The sequence below is a fragment of the Apus apus genome, chromosome 4 (assembly GCF_020740795.1).
Source record: "Apus apus isolate bApuApu2 chromosome 4, bApuApu2.pri.cur, whole genome shotgun sequence".
NCBI classification, from domain to species: Eukaryota; Metazoa; Chordata; class Aves; order Apodiformes; family Apodidae; genus Apus; species Apus apus.
In genome coordinates this window covers 112,037,113-112,059,343 of record NC_067285.1, presented here as the reverse complement: position 1 = coordinate 112,059,343, position 22,231 = coordinate 112,037,113, and positions in this window count along the sequence as shown.

Below are 22,231 nucleotides of genomic sequence, written 5' to 3'. Positions count from 1 at the left end.
GAGTCTAAATTGAATGAGGTATACATGGGAATTTGCAGAAAGGATACCATTCCCTGGCAGGAAGAGGCATTAGACAAACTCTCAGCAGTAATTTGTATCACAAATGAAAGGTACTGTGAGTTTTGCCCTCCCAAAATGAGTAAGGAGGAAAGCCTCTCCTCCATAAACTCCTGAATTTTTTTTTTTACTATTATTATTATTTTTTTTAACTTTGGAAACCTTGTTTCTTTGCTTCCCTCTCATAGAAAGATTCCCATTATGTCTTTAGTGCCATTAATTAAAAATCAGTGCCCTAGCTCCTGTGTTGAGTGTTGGGGGCAGGAGAAACTATGATCCTATGTCTTGGCCAAATTCTGTTTTCTGGCCTAGTGCCTTGATTGGCAAACCTGGAAAACACAGCACTTTTGTTGTTGTCAATTCACTTCTAAAATAAGCTTTCCCAGTGCCTGTGGTTGACTCACAGTGTACCAGGCAGATTTTGCCAGCTATTTTTATGACAAACTCCCAGCAGATAGACTTTTTGAAATGAAATTGTACATTCACACTGGGAGAGAGGCTGTAGGGAGACAGGGCATGAGCTCATAGCCTCCAATGCAAAAGTGTTTTTACCATTCAGGCAACAAGTCTAAGTGTTAGACAACCCACAACCAGGTTGAGGCATGAGTGGAATCACAAGAGGTCTTGCAGTGATGATGAATCAGCACATCCATTTGTTTCTGCCACAGAAACTTGTGGGTTACTGGTTCATATCTGAAATATTTATGACCCATTTCTAGACATATCAAAGAAGGAGGAACAGATCTTTAGAGGATGTGTCACATCTCAGTCTCTATCATTAGCTGGTTTCTCCAGTCCTTTTCTTTGTACTCACTAAAGACAATCCAGGCACAAACATCTGTGACTCCCTGCATTCTGATGGCACAGAAAATCTGGGTATCCAACAAGTGTCAAGAATTTTTACTTCCCCCTGTTCCAGTTCCTGACCCCAACTCTAATAAAGAAAAATATTTCTCTACTCACAGTTGAACTCCAGAGAATTTTCATGCTATAACCTCACCCAGCTTCCAAAACGAAGGCAATCTGATGTCCATGGCTGTAGCAGCAACCTTCATAGATGTGCTCTTAATTAAAAAGGATTTAATTGAAATGGAGCTTTTGAGCATGGAACTTAATGGAGTTTTCCTTTAACACAGGTATAAGTCTGGCCCAGTGACCATGGCTGTATTTAATTTTGGCTGCAGAGTACTTGCTAACATGGGATATGTTTTACAGATTACTTCTTAATTTTTAACCTGTGTTTGAAAGCATTAATAGCTCTTTACCTTTTTTAATGTCCATTTGTGTCAACCAAGTGTGAATATTGTCTGAGTTAGTATTGAATTATTTCTTTTGGCTAGACTTGATGATGTTACAGATACCTCACATTTCCTTCAAATATTGATCTCTGCAGCTCCCAGGGGAGCTGTCTAGAGAAAATCAATGAGCTTCAAATAAAGAAAGGAAGAGGAGTCTGAAGAGGCAGTGTTTTCATATACGTAAATCACCACCTTTATTCATCAGAAGGAATCAAAGCAAAAGGTAAAATTAAAGGCTATAGGAGCCTACTTTCTTAAATCAAATGAATCTCCTGTAACAAATAATAAATAATACATAACAGATTATGAAAAAAGGAGGGGAGTCATTCTAAATGCAATTGAAGTCACTCTTCCACAGAAAAACACTGATCATAAACTTTCTGTTCTAAGTGTATAATGAAAGTAATAAAACACATGCACAATAAATATCTTAAGTGAGTAATCTTTTGCATCTCTAAATATAGTAGCTCAGTACCTTTGGAAAGCCTCAGTCAACCCAGTCCCTGGCCTGAGCAGCCCTGCAGGTCCTGCCTTTAGTGGCTGCCTCGTGACTTCCAGCTGTCCTTGTGGTTCTGTCTGAAGATATCCAGTAACATTGGCTGGGTTGCTCTTACAAATGTGACATCTATGTAGTAAAGGCCTCTTTCAAACCTAGGTTAGTGCAGTTGTTGTTAGCATGTCCTATCTTCTTTAACCTGCTGGGCTGAATCCACTTCTTTTAACAGTAGTAGAAGTTAGGAGGAGTTATAGGAAGAAATAATAATTTGTCTGCTGACTTTGCCTGGAATACCCCAGACCATCATTGTGTTGTACCAAGCTATTCATTTTCTTCCACAGGTAAATGTATTTTATTCAGTTAGAGTTGTTGCTGAGAGCTACAGACCAAAACACCGTTTAAGATATGATCCTGCAACCGGGATTAGAGGTGTGTGAGCACATCTAGGAAATATCATTGCTTCCCTTTTCCAAAACCTTACAAGCTCCCAGCTCTGCTTTATCATCGTGAACAGGAGTGTGAATACTTTGCATTCTGCCACTTATCGTGAGGAGCAGGAGCATGAATCCCTGTCTCCCATCAAGCAGTCACTTTCTACTCCTTGTCTTTCTGAGCTAAGCTGTTAGAAAACATATACACGTTGGCTCGGAGCTTTTTGATTCGTCATCCAGTGGCATGAGGACTGAATTTGCACCTGCAGCATAGCAGTGCTCAGCATTGTGTTGTGACCCTCTCTCAGCTGACATCTACATGGCTCCCAGGCATGGCTGGATTTGCTGAATAAGGTCCCTGTGACCATGCTATCCATTTTAAGTCCATCCCTATTCAGTCTAATACAGGTCACTCAGGAAACCTTGCATCGATTTCCAGCTTAGGTAAAATGTCTCATTTTAAATAAAGTTACTATCCCCGTCGCTGAAATGTGTGACCCTGTTGCTTCTCCCACATCCCAGCTACTGGATCTTGTTGTGGTAGTTTAAATGGAAGAAGAAATAACTGAGCAGAAATCTCCCCTGTGCTCTGTGTGCCAAGGAAGAACAACTACATCAGCTTGGAAGTGGTTAAGGTCGAGCAGGTTTTTCAAATCCTTTGCCATAGGGAGCTTGTTCAGGAGCTTGACAAAGGTTATAAAAGCTTCCTTCTGTTACCAAGCTCCCAGCTCTGGCACATTCCTTTAGTATCCACAACACGATCAGGATGGAGATCAGGTTGCCCAGGAAGGCTGTGGATGTCCCGTCCCTGGAAGTATTCATGGCCAGGTTGGATGGGGCTTGGAGCAACCTGGTCTAGTGGGACGTGTCCCTGCTCATAGCATGGAGGTTGGAACTAGATGATCTTTAAGGTCCCTTCCAACACAAACCAGTCTATGACTCTACGAGACGGGACAGTGAGCATAGACTTACTCACTGCTCTTCCTCAGAACCTCAGGTTGACCATAAGGTGACTTTCTTTCATTTCTCTATCCAGACCTTGGACAGAAAAGCTACTCTGTGCTATTACTACTTCTTCGCAGTCTCCTGGCAGGATTGAACAGTCCTCAGAGAAGGAAAGAGCCACCCAGATCATTCTTTTCCTTCTCATTGAATCTCCTCCATTTATGGTGTCAGCTTTTTGGGCCAGGAGCTTAGCTACTCTATTGTTTGCTGTGTGTATCATAACTGGGATGAATTAGACTGGATACAAGCCCTCTTCTCCACTCTTAGCATGAACCCAAATACTCACAGAATTGTAACCTTTGATTTAGTCTTTCCTGCTAGCAACTGCTGATGCAACCTTAGAATAATACAGTGATTAAGTCTTGCAAAAACTCCACAGAATATTTTGTTATGAATCAGGTCAAAAGATTTTTGTGACATTTCAGGAACACAATCAATGCTCCTATTCCTTTCATTTGCTTTATTAAAAAAACAAAACACCAAAAAAACACACAAGCAAGCAAACAAATATTCCAAGTGAAAGACTTGTGTTAAGTTATGAGAGGTACAATGAATGGCTATTTTAGGACCTCTGAGAATAGCAGTGTTTTTAAGGGTGAGCAAAACTATCCTGTTGGTTCCTCAAAGAACAACATCTCTCATTGAAGGTAAAGACAACTGCTGTGGGAGTTGTCCCCTAGAAAGCAGAAATGTGCAGGAGAATGAACCAGATAAGAAATCCTAGAAGGCAATGCTGGTCTTGTGCTGGTTTGGTACACTCTGTTCTTAGCTTATGAAAGCAAAATGAGACCTCATTAAAAGGTCAGCTTGGAAAGAGAGGAAACAGGCCAGTTCTCAGGAGGCATTTTTGTCAAACTTCCAAGAATCCAAAGGCAGTTTTGTCTGAGAAAGGGCCCTGTTCAATATCATAAACTTCTAGAAAGGAACAGGCTGGTGAGAACTATGTCACTATGTGTTTTTGTCACCTCTGAAAGATGCATCATGGTTGTTCTACCAGAGTTCCCTCCCTCCGCACCTCAGTGCATCTCTCCCAGCTATTTATATTCATCATCCAACCCCCCACATTCTCCTAATTGTTTTTTTCTTCTATCTTTCTGCCATTCAAACGTTACCACCCGTTTAGGAGAGCTACCACTCCCCAGTCTTTCAAAGATGAACAATTTTTACGCTGAAGAGTTCACAGAATCACAGACCGGTTTGATTTAAAGGGGACCTTCAAGATCATCTAATTCCAACCCCCCTGCCATAGGCATAGACACCTCCCACTAGACCAGTTTGCTCCAAGCTCCATCCAACCTGCCCTTGAACACCTCCATGGATGGGGCAACCACAGCTTCTCTGGGCAACCTGGGCCAGGGTCTCACCATCCTCCATGGAAAGAATTTCTTCCTCATGCTTAATCTAAATCTTCTCTCTTTCAGTTTGAATGTGTTCCCTCTAGTCCTAATGCTACATTGTCTTGTAAAAAGTCCCTCTCCAGCACTTCAGACTGTTCTTTCATGGACAGTGTCTAAGGAGGAGAAGGAAGAGAGCTGACTCCATCTCTGGTTCCTCTCCACTGTCTCCTGGATTGGCTGAGGAGCTAAGTGCTATTACTTTGGAGGGAACATTTAGCAATCAACCAACCATCTCCTCTTACTGGGTATTCTACGACTTCAAGAAAGACTGATGACTGGGGGGAGGGAAGAGCTGAGAAGTTCCACCAGCTAGAGATGTGGTCTTAATCTCTATCTACTGTGGACAAGAAGGGAAAGAAAACTGCTAGCAACTTCCTACCATCTTTTGGATTGTGTCCAACTGGCAAAGGATCTTCTTTAAAGACCTTGATGTGCAACATCAGTGTTAGCCTTCTGGCACCAAAGAAAGCAGTTGCAGAGAACTATACGTGAATAGATGATGTCTTCAACTTCTTTTAAAGACATTAGTAAGCACAAGTATCCAGGTTAGTAGGTCCAAGTGCAACTGTATTGAAATCTATGACATGCTACCACTTACAACCATTGGGGATCACCATCTGATCCCTGATGTTTTCTGAAATATTGAAGTGAGGTACAAGCAGTGAGATCTTGGCTCTATTGAAGTAAAGGAGAACCAGTAGGTGTCCAGATTCATACAGGAGGACTCTGGAGGCTCTGAACTGCCCTAGCCCAAACCCTGATGAATCCCACTCACCTTTACAAGGAAATAGAAGAGAGGAGTTTAGATTTTGAGCCTAGTTGCTAAAGAGAACTTACTGTTTTAGGAGCTAACCCAAGTTTCACTTCCATGAGTGTGAATCAGGAGGAATACTGCAATGGTCAATGGCTAAGTTTGAAGTCTGAGTCAAATCAAAGAAAAAAATAGGGACTGCAAATTGCTACAATCAAGTTAAAGTGCAATAATTTAGCATGTGACACATGCTAGCAAAGATCAGGTTTTCTGAAGTGCTTATGCATCTAGAAATGCAAATAGAAATGTCTTTCAAAAGTAACCAAGCTTCTTAATAATGTAGTACTACTCGAGGAGGAGGTCACATACCATTAGAGTCTAAGTATCACAAAAACTCATGGAGCTGGAAAACACGAGCATTTCCATGTTCCTGAGAGCATTCCTTATGTCTCATCTTTACTACTTTACAATAAGCTGTGAGCCAAGAGTGGAAAATGAGGGAATATTATGGCCTGAGATCAGTACAGAGCCCATGGACTCAGGGTTTTGGTTTGGTTTGGTTTGGTTTTTTTTTCTGTGGTAGTAAGAGAGTGATGATTTATATAAACTGGACTGACAAAGGTGCTGAAATAAGGAATGAGACAGATCAGTGAGAAACCCAAGCAGGAACAATCTGTTGAGGCCTCAGCAAAGAACACCAGCTGAGCCAGGAATAGGGCTCAGTGACATAGACCTTTTCAACCATCAGTATCTTTGATCAGAGACCTGAATTGGTTTTAAAGTGCCAGTTTTCTAGTAGCAACTTCAAATTACAAAGCAGAAACAGAGTCCACGGCAAGACAAAGCTCCGTTTAAAGGTTAAGGGAAGGAAGTGACAAGGCTCATTCTTCTCATTCCCTGTTAAAAAGTATTCTGCTGAAGGTGAAAAGCAGGTGTGAAATGTTAGCTCTCTTCTCTTGCTTGCAAGGTGGAGACATTCAACAGGAATCTGAAACGTCAAGGCCTGGTAAAATGCAACCTCAGGATACAATAATGTCTTGTGCTTCCCCAAAGCTTTTCACCCACAGAACTTCCAGTACATCCATGGGGCTCCCTGAAGCTCTCTGGAGAGGCAAGCAGAGCACGGGGAGAAGTCTGAATTTTAGCAGACCATCATCTGTTAGTGGGGCTGCATGAGGTCAGTTTGCAATTAGATATCACTGTTAAAGCTCATATTAAAAAAAAAAAAAAAAAAGCCAACAGTCAAGAATGCCAGGCTGCCCACACCCTGGAAGTGTTCAAGGCCAGGTTGGATGGGGTTTTCAGCAACCTGGTCTGGTGGGAGGTGTCCCTGTCTATCTGGAGCTTGATTACCTTGAAGGTCTTTTCCAACCCAAACCGTTCTATGATTCTATGAACACTGAAACTTTGTCACATATTCTTTTGCAAACTGTTTCTAGAACTGATTTTGAACTGAGATTGGGAAAATAGATGAGGCAGAATCTTAGGGAGGGTAAACTGTGCAGAGCTCTCTCTACAGCATCTGTCTCCAGGTGGTAATCAGCTCCAGATTATTTTAAAAAACCTCCTAGCTCTAATGTGACTATGAAGCTTTTGCAAGAAAGTGAGGCATGGTGCTTTCATGCTCCTTTACTGAAGGCTACCACCCTGGAAAACTGTCCTTGTGGTTGTTCAGAGCATAGTCGCTGCTGTTTACAGAAACCTGAACAGAGTTTCAAAGAATCACACAATCGTTTGGGTTGGAAGGGACCTTCAAGATCACCAGGTTCCAACCCCCCTGCATGGGGAAGGACACTTTCCACTAGACCAGGTTGCTCCAAGTCCCATCCAACCTGCCTTTCAACACTGCCAGGGATGGGGCAGCCACAGATTCTCTGGGCAGCCTGTTTCAGTGTCTCACCACCTTCACACTAAAGAATTTCTTCCCAATATCTACCCTAAGTCTTCCCTCTTACAGTTAAAAAAAACATTTCCCCTTGTCCTATCACCACATGAAAAAAGGAGGAAAGAAGGACTGAATCCTCTCCTTTACCTGCTGGACATGGTGGTGGTGATGCAGCCCAGGACATGGTTGGTTTCTGGCTGCAAGTGCATGTTGCCAGCTCTTGTGTGTTTTTTTCACCCACCAGCACTGCCAAGTCCTTCTCCACAGGGGCTGCTTTCAATTCCTCATTCCCCAGCCTCTATTGATAACCATGGGTGACTTCAACCCATGTGCAGGAACTTGCACTTGGCCTTACTGTGTTTATATATATACTTGAGAAAGTCCGTTACAACTTAAATTTTACTCTAAAAGTTCTGAAATACTTTAAAATTCTCCTAAAATATTCTCCAAAATATCCCTTCCAGAGATACTGATACTCAGGTTTTGGACTGGACACCTTACTTGAGGTTGGTTTAGAGCAGAGCAGCAGAGTTTTGTGGAACAACTGAGACTGGGAGACTGCCCAGAAACATTCTCCTCCCAAGTTCTTACACATCCGTGTGGCAGCACATCCAGAAAACACTTTTCTCTCTGCTCATGATGGTTCTAAACCTCTGCAACAGAACTTCATCAACATTCTCCACACTGAAGCTGTGCTGTTGTTATTACAGAGAGATATTCCAAGAAAATGGTCAGATACACTTGGAAGCTAAAGGTCAAAATAAAAAGGAAAAAAAGAAATCAAAACAACAAAACCACTTTACCATGTACATGAGACTGCTGGAAACTTTTGCCTGGTTCCAAGTAGAAGTTTCCAGCTACCTTGTTGACCTTTAGGAAGATTCTGTAGAAGGAGAAAAAGGAAAAATGGCAAAGTTACAATTGGAAAAGGCTAAATCTCAAACCATATTTATTTATGCCTTCTTTAAGATTATAGAATCACAGAATGGTGAAGGTTGAAAGGGACTTTAAAGACCATCAGGTTCCAACCCCCCTGCATGGGCAGGGACACCTCCCACCAGACCAGGCTGCACAAGCCTCATCCAACCTGCCCTTGAACAGCTCCAGGGATGGGGCAGCCACAGCCTCCATGGGCAACCTGTTCTAGTGCCTTCCTACCCTCATGGTGAAGAATTTATTCCTGATATCTGATTAAATCTCCCCTCTTTCAGTTTAAAACCATTACCCCTTCTCCTATCATTGCCCTCTCTGGTGAAAAGCCCCTCCCCAGCTTTCATATAGGTACCATTTTGTCCTTCTCCCTAAGTATGAGACCTAATAGCCTTGAAGAGGAAACACAGGATGATGGTGTCACCATCTCCTCTTCATCTTCATGGAAGTCATGAGTGCAGCCTGGGATGTGTGCTTGCTCAGAAACCTAATAGAGCTATTGAAAGCTACCCAAACAAGCACAAAACACACTTGTTCTTCAAGTGCTGGAGTGAGGCCAGAGGGAGGAAGAAGACAGAAGAGAGGAGAAGAATGGCTGTTTGCAGGAAAAAAGTAAAAATAATTGTACTCTTCCCAGGACTGAGAGGCAGTTTCCATCTGGAGAATGAGGTGACATTAACTCACTGCCAAAGGGGGACGTGAGCTGCTCTCCCAGGTGCAGCTCTGCTGCTAAACTGGAGAAGACCTGCCCTCTGCCTTTAGTCCTGCCACTCTTCAAAGAAATGCAGCCAAGCATGTTTGCAGAAAGGATTTTGGCAGGAGAGGGCTGGTATGGCAGCATGTGTGCTCTAAGGATATATTCTTGAAGGGACATGCTCCTTTCTTGCAAAGGTGAAAGAAAAGGAAAAAGGTGTGATTCATCTTCTATCATTGGCTAGAAGACAGATTGGACATTAGGAAAGACTTCTTCACTGAAAAGGTTGTCAGGTCCTGGCCCAGGCTGCCCAGGGCAGGGGGGGAGTCCCCATCCCTGGAGGGGTTTCCAAGCCCTGTAGATGTGGTGCTGAGGGACATGGGGCAGTGGTGGCCTTGGCAGGGCTGGGTGAAGGGTTGGACTTGGTGATCTTACAGGTCTTTTGCAACACAAGCAATGCTGTGATCCTATGATTTTAGATGTCTAGAACTTCAACATCTAGCCTAAGTGTATCATCCAGGATCTCTCTGTAAAAAGGGGAAAGGACAGGGCTCTCAATGAGTTGGCTCCAACTCTCTTTCTTTAAGGCTGATATTTCAGACTTAGTTTTCTTTTCTAGAGGGCTCCTTTTCTCCCCATTGGTTTTCAAGGTCTCTGATATTAGATACATCAGAGCTTTTTTAGGCTGAAAATTTGGTAGGGTTGCTCCTATATGTAGGGCTTGATTTAAAATGTGTCATTGTTAGCCAGTCTGCAGTGGATGCCTAGTTTAACATTCACCCCATCAATTTCAGAGGCATCTGGCATATCACAATGTTTGATAGGTCCTGACCTGAAATGATCAGTGCTCTCTTCAACTGAGACATCATAGTATTTACAGAGACAAAGCTGGGCAAGCAATAAGGATTCTGCTCACCTCACAGAAACAATATAAACTGGTTTATTGATCCTGAAAATAAAGCTGCATCCAGCCTCTTTAGTAGCCATCCTAGAGTTGTAGATGAGCAGGGTCCATTCCACATGAAACAAACACCAATACCAAAGTGACCAGTAAGCATTGCAATGATAATAGGTTTCTTTTTTTATGGTTGGTAAGGTTTTTTTTATGGGTGGTATTTTTTTTGCTCATTTGTTCATTTGTTTTTATATTTTCCTTTTATTTATTGAAATGGAACACTAATCAAGGGAATCAAGGGATTAAAATCATCTGCTCTGGCTCACTCAACCTGATTTGATGTTAGAGTTTGAATCTCATGTTTAGAATACAAAGAGTTTTCTGAGCAAGGATGTTTTGCAGTGTGTATTAAAGACCTCCAGAACCTGTGCCTCAGTTCCCTACTCCACCTTTCTTCTCCATGCCACCCCTCTTCTCTCATTCTCCATGTTACTTCTCTTTTGCTGGTTTAAATCCCACAAGAAGTGAAAGAAAAAAACAAAAGGTGTGAGATGAAAAAATGTTAATAATACTGAGAGAATTAAAAAAATAATCACACTTTTTAAGGAAAGCAAGCCAAACCTCACCTGAGCTAACCTTAAGTGGCTTGCCTGCCCTCTCACATTTAAAAGACCTCACTCCCAAGCCACAGTTGGCTCTGCTACAAGCCATGGCTACAAACCCACTCCAAACTCAAGCACTGCTTCTCTTCTCCCTGTGCCAGTGCAGGCAGCAGGTTCAAGAGGAGGAGAATGAGCAGGTTCAGTTATGGATTAGACAAGAGCACTCAAATCACATTTCCTACTCCCTAGAGAGCTGATTCAAGAAGAGGGAACTCTTTTGACTGTTCTTTCCGACCGAGGGTATGAAAACTGCTGCTACTTGTTGGCTGGCCAGGGGAAAATGTCAAATGCTCATGTCACTGTCTCCATATTTTGTGCTGACCCCCAAACTCATTCCCCATTTTGTTGTTCATTTTCTTGTTAGGTTTTGGCAGCCTTACTGGCTACAAATTTTCCTGTATATCCACTGATTCTGGTGCTTGGCATGACATACTTGAGGGACTCTCCTACCATTAGTTGTCCTTCCAGAAGAAGGTTTATTCTCCTCCATGTAGGCTGAGATCTGATCTTCAGTGCCTCCAGGTGTTCAGATAAAAGCCATCATATCCTGTAGATATGCACGCAGGTATGACTCAACCTCTGTGCTTTTAGACCTTTTTGTTTGTCAAGGATTAGTGAAAAACTATCCAACCAAGCACGTATGTTTATGTAGGTTGTCAGGAGAATCTCCTGCTAGACCAGCAAAGATGAGAATATGCAATATCTAAATGTCTAACACACCATTAATTAGGTGTATTACTAGTGTAGAATTAGCAGCCCCAAGATCAAACATTCCCAGACTTTCCTCAGATGAGCAGAGTATAAGAAATAGAAGAAATAAGAATATAAGAAATGTCCTTCTAGTACTATTACATACATGTGCCTTAAAAAATCCTGAATCATAATTTAATGGAGAATTTCAGTAACAAGTTGGATACTCATTTCCCAATTTGAAATAGTTCTAATTAATGCACTTGAGATTTCTGCTTTTGTAGTCACTGGGTTCAAGCTGTTTCTCCCTTCCTTCCCACTATAACTTTATGACCTTGTGTCAATCTTGCAATGCAAAGATATATTCTTGTGTACACAAGCAGTAAAATAACCATGGAAATACATTTAAGTTGCTTAAATGAATTAAAAGAAAAAAAAAGACAATAAACCCCAATGGGGCGTTCAATCTCAGATAGGTTGAAAGAGCATTCCAGGAGAACAATGGGGACTGTTGTACAGGAGAGGTCTAGGAGCAAGTTTCAAAACTGACTGGAGTTTCAAGCCCTAATTTTTTGAAAAACAAATCTACTATTTAATAAACACTAATAAAACAAAAGCTAAAATAGTTATGTGAGATAATCTGCCTTGCACTTGCATGAATGTGAGCACACTGCCATATACTATAGATCAGCTGCTATGCAATAAATTTAGGTCCTCCTGGGGACCTAGAAGCTCTCAAGAGATACGTGAGCCACAAAAGAAAGGTTGAAAGGAGACAAATCTTGAGTCAGCTGATTCATGTCTTCATGGAAGGAGTGACTCTCTGAGCTGATTTAATAACTGACAATAGATGTCTTCTCCCTTAAGTCTGAATATTTATCATCCAAGACACCCTTTGGTGAGGAGTTCCCAGGTCTACTGCATAGGGTAGGAGAACTCTCTTTCCTCCCATAGCATCAGCTACATTGGTCCTTGAATTGCATGAGAAAACAGAAGTCATTCCCTAGTCCTCTTTGTCATGACACCCACAATTCTGTAGACTTCTGTCAAGTCACTGAATTAATCTTTTTTTTTTTCCAGGATGACAAGACTCAGTCAATGCAATTGCACCTTGTGTGAAAGCCACTCCATGTCTTGAATTGCCCTCATTGCCCTTCTCAGCAGCTGTTCTGTTTATAATATCTCACTTTTGCACACTGAGAGTCAGAATGGCTCAAGGCACTCAGAGTCTGGGAGAATCACAAATTTATACAGTGGCATAATGATCTCTTTTGCTTTCTGTTTCTTTCCTAATGATTCTTAGCATTTGATTTAGCATTTTTTGATTACTGTTGAGCTCTGAGCTGATGTTTTCATGGAGCTGTTGCCATAACATTGAGCTCTCACTTGAGTTGTAATGGTTTGATGAGAGCCCATCCAATTTGTTTTCAGGCATCCACCCTCACATTCATCTCCTCCTTCACTTCACATTTAGCCACAGTGAATTTATTCTCGGGTTTTATTTCTCACTCAATCTTGTAAAGTGTTTTTCCAGTTCTTCACAGTGGGTTGTTGTCCTTATTGCTCTATAATAGCTTTATATCAGCAGCAAATTTAGTCAGCCTCACTGTTAGTACTTCTTCTAGGTCACTAATGAATGTGTTCAACAGCAGAGTTTCCTGCAGAATCCTTTTTGTTACCTCCCTCCATTATGAAAGTCACTAATTTACTCCTAATATTCAGTTCTGCTCTTTTAACCATATCTGGACCATCCTTCCTTACATTCTTGCACAGTTCTTTTCAGGTATAATAGGAGAACTATCCTCAAAATCATCTGAAGTGGCTCCTGCTGCCTTTTAGAGCAGCTCATTAGGTTGTTTATTCTGGCAGGTAGATAAAGGGTTCTTATCCCTGCTCAACTTGCTGAAATCCTCAGGAAATCTGTAACTAACCAAATCCCTTGTGGTTTTTGGAAGTTTTTGGTTTAGAAGTGAATTTTTGCCACATTCTCCTCCTGCCTCACTCTGTGTATTGCAAGTTTCTCACTCTGATAGCTGGAGAAATCCTCACCAACACAACAATGTCCCTCCAGCTACACTGTCAAAGCATCTCCAGGCCCAGATTCATATTGGATCAAGTTATTTTATATTTTAACTTTCATATTTCTAAGCTCTCCTGTGGTCTGCAGCAAAAGGAGGTTCTTTACCCTTCCACCTATTTTGGGACAAAAGAGGTATCTTAAAAGGTGCTTATCCTCTATTGATTTCAGGGATAATTTTGGCAGCTGGCTTAACTGACAGAGCTAGTGTCCCATAAATGTGGCTGTGATTAACCCAGCAAAAATCACACTATGTAGGGCTTTAGTGAAGTGAACCTTTCTGATAATAGCACAGCTTTGCTGAAGTAGTTTTACACTTCACAAAGTGTCTTCTGCTGTCAAAACTTCTCCAATAGTGAGTTATATTGTGTCTTGCCTAACACACAGAGTTGTGCTGGCAGGAGGTACAAGTAAACTAAAAGTCTGTTTACAGCAACTTTTAAGAATTGCAAAACCAGTGTAATTTATTTCAAGAACATTTCAGAGTGCCTCACTGGCTCTGGAAGAAAGGTCTTATACAGGAAAAGCATCATTGTTCTATTACAGAGCTTGCTGACAAACAACTGTTGCAGAAAAGTTTTATGCAACCCTTCTGGTTTCCTCAGTGGGAGGAAATCAGCCTGTTACAAAAGGAGATCTGAATCTGTCCCCTCAGAGTAGTAATTTGAAAGTCAATAGGAACTCATTATGTAGCACATATCACAAGGAGTCTTTGATGCAATTATATTTACAAAAGGAGTGAGGTTTTATTCTTGGCTGTGAGGGTGGTGAGACCCTGGCCCAGGTTGCCCAGGGAAGCTGTGGCTGCCCCATCCCTGGCAGTGTTGAAGGGCAGGTTGGATGGGGCTTGGAGCAACCTGGGCTGCTGGGAGGTGTCCCTGCCCACGCAGGGGGTTGGAACTAGGTGATCTTGAAGGTCCCTTCCAACCCAAACCATTCTATGATTCTGTAAGTCTGGCTTTCGGTTTTGGAAGTCTGCAGAAATCTGGCAATAAATTTATTGCTGTTCTTTTTTAAGGTCTTGCTCTAGTTTGCTTCAAATGATAGAGTGATTGCTCTTTGAGAGTTTCTGTGAAGAGTCATAAATACGCAGAATGAAAACTAGTTCTAGCCATACTTAGACCTGAAGCAAATCCTGTGTGATGAGATGATAGTTCTGGCATGAGTATTGAGATTTCAGGAGCTTAAGCTGTATCAGCTGGGTTCCCCTCCAAGCCTTGCTCGAGATAGGAGAAACCCTCTCTACTAGGCATCTTCTTCAAGACCTCATCATTGATGTTCTGTTAAGCTACAGTTAAGTTTCTGCTGTGGAGCTGCAACTCCAAGTACAATGGCTCAATGGTGAGGCACAGACTGACAAAATCTCTGCCAGGAGATACAAAGTCGTGAAAACAATACACTAGCTCCAGTTCCAAACAGGGGCAGGAAGGCTGACAAAGTATTGGGGAACATCTTACATTTGTTACCATCTTTAACTTGAAAGGATGTAACTCTTTATAAATGGAAGTGGTCCAAATAATGGGATCAGAAGATGTTAAACATGAAAACCCAGATGGGGTCAGGACAGCTGGCTGGGGTTAGAGGGGGCAGCTAGGAGGGGCAGTGTAGCTAGGAGATTTCTATATTTCAATGTCCCCTGACTGCTTCAGGGAGTGTGGGGGAGCTCTCAACAGATGCTGTCCAGGTCCAGTCCCTTGCAACAGAAAAGGCTTTCTTAGATCCCAATTTCTTACTTGTGCTGGAGGAAATTCAGTCCTGAATCTCCACGTGAGGATGAAGTGCCATAACTGTGCCAGGATGCAGACCTTTTCACCTTACATGGCAACTCATGGAGTCTGCCCTCTTTCTGTTAAAGATAACAGAGAACATCCTTGTTATTGCTCCATGCAAATCCTGAGTTTGTAGTCAGATCTGTTTGCTTTTTCTCTCTGTGGAGATTTCTGAGCTTGCCAAGCAGACTGGACTCTCCACAAAAAAGCTGCCAAAGCCTCGTGCAGTCTGTCCTTTAATAAAGAGATAAGTAGCATGTCTGATCCATAATCCACTCCTGCTGGTTATTCTCTGGCAGAGGTGTATAAAATGAATATCACAATAAGCTTCTGAAGGTTTGGGAGTATCTCCATCAACTGGCTCTGGGCCTGATACTCCAGCTCATTGTCACTATGAGCAGCTGGAGTGAGCACAGAGAGCACTGAGTGAGAGGGAGCACCATCATTCCCAAAACACTTCCCAACAGCCCAGTGACTCTCTGAAACTGTACTTACTTGTGAGAGATGTTAGAAGATCTGAATATTGCCATACAGCACCCAGAGGGCAGCAATTATCAAGGGAGGAATGGGTTGCCACAGACAACATGTTCTTCTGAAATTAAAAGCATTTCATAAAAGTTGGTGAACAGATGGGATGGGATGAAACCACGGGACTGCAATGAGCAGTGAAGATTTCACAGGTATTACATCTACATGAAACAGAGCTGAGCAGTGAAGAGATTTTACCCACCTTTGTGAAGCAGCCAGTGCTCAGGAGAATAGAGCATCTGTGCCAGATTACAAAGAAATGCTACATTCTGTTGCTGGTTACAAATCAATAAATAATATCAACTGAAGTACTAAGAAGGATATTTAGAGAATATCTAGAGCATTTTTGTGTTATCTGACTGAGATTTGGCACTACACTATGTTTAAGACTCAAATGATATAATTAGCCTTGACTCATTTAGGTGGCATGGGTCACAGAATCACAGAATCAGAGAATACTAGAGGTTGGAAGGGACCTTCAAAAATCATCGAGTCCAACCCCCCTGATAGAACAGGACAAAACCAAACCAAAACAAGCAAACAAACAAAAAAAACCCAACAAGGGCAGGTCACTCAGAAAGGCATCCAGACAGGCCTTGAAAGCCTCCAGAGAAGGAGACTCCACAGCCTCTCTGGGCAGCCTGTCCGAGGGCTCTGTCACTCTCACAGTAAAGAAGTTCTTCCTCATGTTGAGGTGGAACTTCCTGTGCTCGAGTTTGGATCCATTGTCCCTCATTCTATCACAGGGCACAAGTGAAAAGAGGTTGTTCCTGCCTTCTTGATGCCCTCATATATTTATAAACATTAATTAGATCCCCTCTCAGTCTTCTCCTTTCTAGAGTGAAAAGCCCCAGGTCTCTCCAGGTCTCCCAGCCTTTCCTTGTAAGGCAGGTGTTCTGGTCCCTTTATCATCCTTGTAGCTCTCTGTTGGACTCTCTCAAGTAGATCCCTGTCTCTCTTGAACTGAGGAGCCCAGAACTGGAGTCAGGTGATCAAATGGCTATGGGTTTTTCTAAGCACAAAGTCATTCCACAACTTCCATATTCATCTTATTTAATAACAGTTGCAGAAATGCTGGTTGAAAGGGAACTCTGGGGAGCTGAAATTAGTCTTTACAAAACCCATCTGTTCACAATGCAGATATTTCAGTGTCCTGACAATAAATTAAATGCACATTTCTTAGCCAGGTACAGAATGCAAGTTAGCATTCATAAGTTCAGCTTTCATTTCCATAGAAATAGAAGACTGTTCTAAGGAGAATCAGCCTTGGACTGTTATAGAAATCCTCATCAATAATGCATCTTCAGACACTCCCAGTTTCAAGGAAAGAGCACTGTGTGCTCTTGGCTCAACCTAAAACTTGTTATACATCACAGGAGTGTCAAAACTTTGGTCGTAATTACAAAAGTTAATCAGGACATAGTCATTAGAGGAGGTACAAACCTCCTCAGAAATTGACAGTGTGAATTCCCATTTCAGGATGCTTTGTGTGGGTTCAGGAGCTGCCAGGGTCATTAAGCACAGCCAGCAAATTAGCACACACCCACAGAAATAAAGACAGTCTAGCTCCAACATGGGCAACTAGCAGCTTTGGAAATCAAAAGGATTCAGCTCCCTCCTCTTGGCATTCAACCAACATCAATGGAGCTGTTCCAATTAATACTGGCTGGTCCAAAGCTTCCATCCACTGACCATATGCAGCATAAATCCATAGAAATTGTAGGGGCCATCATTTTAGTGGCTTATCAATCTTCCTGAACTGTGAGATGGAAATATAAAAGTAGGTATCTGTGGAGAATTACCAAAGCATCCTACCATAAAAAACTTTGTCTTTTAGGGCAGGGTCTGTCTTTTCCCTACAGAACCTGAAGGAATGTCTTGTAGCACCACAGAATCACAGAATATTAGGGGCTAGAAGGGACCTCCAAAGATCATCGAGTCCAACCCCCCTGCCAGAGCAGAGTACCTCTTGTATTTGCAGGAACTTCAGACCAAAGTCTTTCAGAAAACAAAAGCAGCCATAGGAGACCAGTTTTGATGACCCTACTGTGTTGCAGTGTGAGAAAGTCTCCAGTCTGGAACAACCATGGTGGAGGTGCTGCAGACACAGTAACGAGGATGAAGCTGAAGAACAGAACATTAATAACACAGGACCATGATATTGTGGAGCCATATGTTAAAGCCAAAACATGATAGAGAAATCTATCCAGACAAGACAGTCCAACTGTTCCCTGGGTGTTATCTGGAGTTTAAATCCCTCTTGTTTCTTTTGATCTCTATCAGAAGGGATAGAAGGAACAAGGCTTGAATCATAGAATCATTTAGGTTGGAAAAAAACCTTTAAGATCATCAAGTCCAACCTCTAACCCTGCTCTGCCAAGTTCACCCCTAAACCACATCATCAAGCATCACATCTAGATGACTTTTAAACACATCTAGGGCTGGTGACTCTACCACCTCTCTGGGCAGCCTGTTCCAATGTCTGACAACCCTTTCAAATGAAAAAAAGAATTCCTAATGTCTGACCTAAATCTCTCCTGGTGCAGCTTTAGGCCATTAGAAAACTGAATTTGTGTCACTTTTGGAAGAAGCAAGAGAAGAAAATGTCTTCCAAAATGTTTTCCTGTTTTGTTTTGGTTTGTTGTTTTTTCCCCCCCCTGTGTAATTCTAAAACCCAGAAAGATTTGTAAGGTGGCAGTGTAAATAGAAGGGGAGTGAAAGGAATATATGTACAGACACCAACAACTCCAAGGATATATTGGACAACAATGACCCTCTGCAAGACCATTTCTGTAGTGCAAAACTGAAGCCACTTCCAATAATAATACTAGAAAAATATAATGAAAAAGATATCACCAGCCCCAATGAATTGGTAATGCAGGCAGGAGACTGAGAGTCAGAAAAAAAAGTAATGTTGTTAATTGCAGAATTTCTTGGACATTTCACAAAAAAATAGAGGTGTTAATTGCAGAAGACAATAATATCACTATGTATAGTGATCATTACTTTAATATACTCTTCATGGAGGTTGTTTCTACTCCCTCTGAGAAACTACCATCACTTGGATTCTGTTATCTTGGTCCACTAGTCTAATAAACATTCATATTTCCCACTTCTTTCCTCCAATCCGGAATGCTGTTTTCTCTGGTGTAATTCCTTTTAGCAAAAAGCTGGTTGCAGAAGCATTCCTCAAAGCTGCTGTTTTTATTGCCCCATTCATCTTTGATGTCTTTCCTTTGCAGCTGTTGATTTGAGCAAAAAGTCTTTCCCACTTCCTCAGCTCACTCGTTCTGCAATTTGTTGTAATTCTTAATTGTATTACCCCTTCTAAAGAATTTTCTCTAACACCATAAAGATTCTTGAGTAATTTTGCATCACAGACAGCATTACAGATACTGCAGTTACTCATCTGGAAATCTCCAATATGATTCCTAGGGTAAATATTGATTTTTGTACATTATAACCTTCTGTGTTTCCAGGATTACTGCTCTTTGATATCACTTGGACTAACGTTTCCACAGGATGAATGCAAGAGGCACATGTCTTTTCCCTCTCATGTCTTAGCACCCAAAACTTCAACTCACTGCAGTCACAGTTTGCTCTACATTCACCAGGTAGATTTCCAGAGAAATAAATGAGCTGTGCATGAATATCAGGTAAAAGTTTTAAAACACAGGAAAAGCTTGTGTGGACTAGGATGAATGGCAAGCTCACTTTGGGGGATATATTTGTTAACAAGGGGGAAGAAACTCTCTTGCTGCATGGGATTGTCTACCTGAATTGAACATTGTGAAGAAGGAGATGAAAGAAAGAATCATAGAATGGTTTGGGTTGGAAGGGACCTTCAAGATCATCCAGTTCCAACCCCCCTGCATGGGCAGGGACACCTCCCACCAGCCAAGGTTGCTCCAAGCCCCATCCAACCTCCCCTTGAACACTTCCAGGGATGGGGCAGCCACAGCTTCCCTGGGCGACCTGTTCCAGTGTCTCACCACCCTCACAGCAAATAATTTCTTACTAAGATCTAACCTAAATCTCCCCTCTTTCCTTTCCTCTTGTATTTGAAAGCTTTGAAAAGCTTAAGGGAGTGCTAACAGCCACTGGAGACTCAGACTCACCCTTGGCTGTACCTACATTTCAGAAAAGAAAAAAAAAGAGAGAGGCTTAGACATGCTGAGTTTCATGAGTGAAGGACTTTCCAGAGACCTTTCTGGTCTGTCCTGTGACTTTAAAGTTTCTGCACAATGCTTAATTGTCAGCAGCATTCATGACTTTACCCATGCCCAGGCTGTCCAGGTGTCATAAGCAAGCACCTAAGCCTACAGTAAGAATCCAGGTACTTGCAGCAGTGCAGCTTTTGGGAGCTGTTGCCTCCCTACATCTTTGGAACACCTTGGGAATGTGCCACGTGCATTCTTTCAGTGCCACCTTCTCTGCCCTAAGTGAATGATCTAGGGGAAAGGGCAGAAAGCAGAGTAAGCATTCATGAACCAGCCTATATCCATGTGTCTGGACTGTCAGCTTCAGTATTCAGGTGCAGTTCTAAAGAGCTGATGGATTTTAGGAACGTGACCAAGTCTGTGAAACACTAATAATGTACCAAATTTGATGGGACCAGTCAAAACACACAAAAAACCAACGAAACATCAAGGATCCTTGGAATCCTGTTCTGCAATCAATGAGCAGTTGTTTCCATTCATTACACGTATCCTGTGGAGCTTTTTATTTCTCTGGCAAAAGCACTGCTGCCATCAGAAAAGGCAGATCAACCCCCTGAAGCCAATTGCTCTCCCTCCTCCCCACAACGGTCCCATTGCTACAGAATAAAGACCAGAAGGTGAAATAACTGTGGGTGTCCGTCTAATTTCCCCAACCCTTTTTCTTATTGTGCCTTTAAAATGGGGTGACTATTAGTGTTCATGAAAAAAAAGTGGATCTGCAGCCTTTACTGGGAAAAGCTTCCTCTTGTTCCAAAAATAATGATGAAAAAGGCCAAGGCTATTATTTAATGATGAAATTCATTCAGTCTTGTGGTACAGCCTTTCAGCAGCAGAGGAAACTCTCTTATCAGGCACCTGGAATATATTGTCCCCGAGGACTCTGAGATAAGAAAGCACATTCTCAGCTTCACATTCAGCCATCCTGTGATTTGAAAGGTGATAACATTTCTTCAGCTGGCTGTGAGAATCATTCTTTTATTATTCAGCCCTATCTCCAAGGCCCCTCAATCAAGGGTCTTTTTCCTCTCTGTCAGCCAGCTGTTGTGTTACATGCTCCTGAATTTTTTACATCTCTGTCTTGAGAACTGTTATCTCTTCCTTAGACTATCCCAGTGTTCAGACACAGGGTCCTTATTTTACCTTTGGAAGAAGAGACAGGGTGAAAAGCTATTATGCAATGGGTGTTCAGTGTGTTTCTGGGAGCAGTGTTGCTCATTTCAGGTTTGGACTTACTATTTACTAGAATGTAAAAAAAAGCAAGAAAACAAGCCAAAAAGGAAGCTGCTATTTTCCAACACTTCCTGGAAAACCCTCCACCCTTTTCCCTGACTCTGCAGCATAGTTGTTAATGATGTTTCTAACTGCTAATTGCTCTCATCAGTTTCATCCCCCCAAATCCCACTTGAAGCTCCTTCTGTGATTGGAGAAAAATGAAGCAGTTTATTAGTGCCAGGGTGAGAGTGGAGTGAGTTGTCACTTCAAAAGCCTTTTGTGACATTTCAAACGTGTTTACAAAGAGTAAATATCACTCTAATGTATTTTAATAGAAAAATGGATTTATCCTGATGGCAGATTTTATTCCTGCTAGAAAGAAGTGAAACTCAGATTCTCTTTTTCCTGAAGTTTCCTTCTGAGGCCACTCTCTGACATCTGCAAGGGTCTCAAAGCCTTCATAACCCTCCAAGAACCACTCAGCTACAGAAAAGGAGTCAGACAGCTTGCAGGAGATGCAGGTTGAGGTAATTATATGCTTGACTAATCAGTCTCGGCAGATGATGTTGAGTTGTCCTCGTAAGCTGGACTGAAGTTCACATTTAAGTGCATTTGGAGGTAGCAAATGAAATACCTACATCAACCTGTCAAAGAAAATACCTCTCACACCCTGCAAACCATGAGGGTATTTATGTGCAGTGTTGCTAAGGTTTGATTTCAGAAGGAAGAACATTGAGGTGGGTTGGTTATTTTCCCATGTTCAAGAAAAATCATGGAATCACAGCGTGGTTGAGGTTGGAAGGGACTTCTGGAGGTCATCTGGCCCAAACCCCTGCTGCAGCAGAGCCACCTAGAGCTGTTTGCCCAAGACTGTGCCTAGATGGCTTTTGAATATCTTCAAGGACAGAGACTCCACAACCTCCCTGGGCAATCTGTGCCAGTGCTTGGTCACCCTCACAGTAAAAGTGTGTCTCCATATGTTCAGATGGAACCTCCAGAATATCAGTTTGTGCCCATTGCCAGTGGAGGACGATGTGTTCATTGCCAATGGAGATGGACAAACCTACCACCAAAGCTTAAGGCAGGACTGATTTCACATAAGTTCTCAAAAAATGGTTTTGAACATAGATGTGCACTCTTCAGTGTGCTAATCTGCCACCAGTTTTCTTTGCCTGAGTCTGCACACTCTGGACAGTGGATACTATTTAGGCTTACAGAAAGACAAAATAAAAAA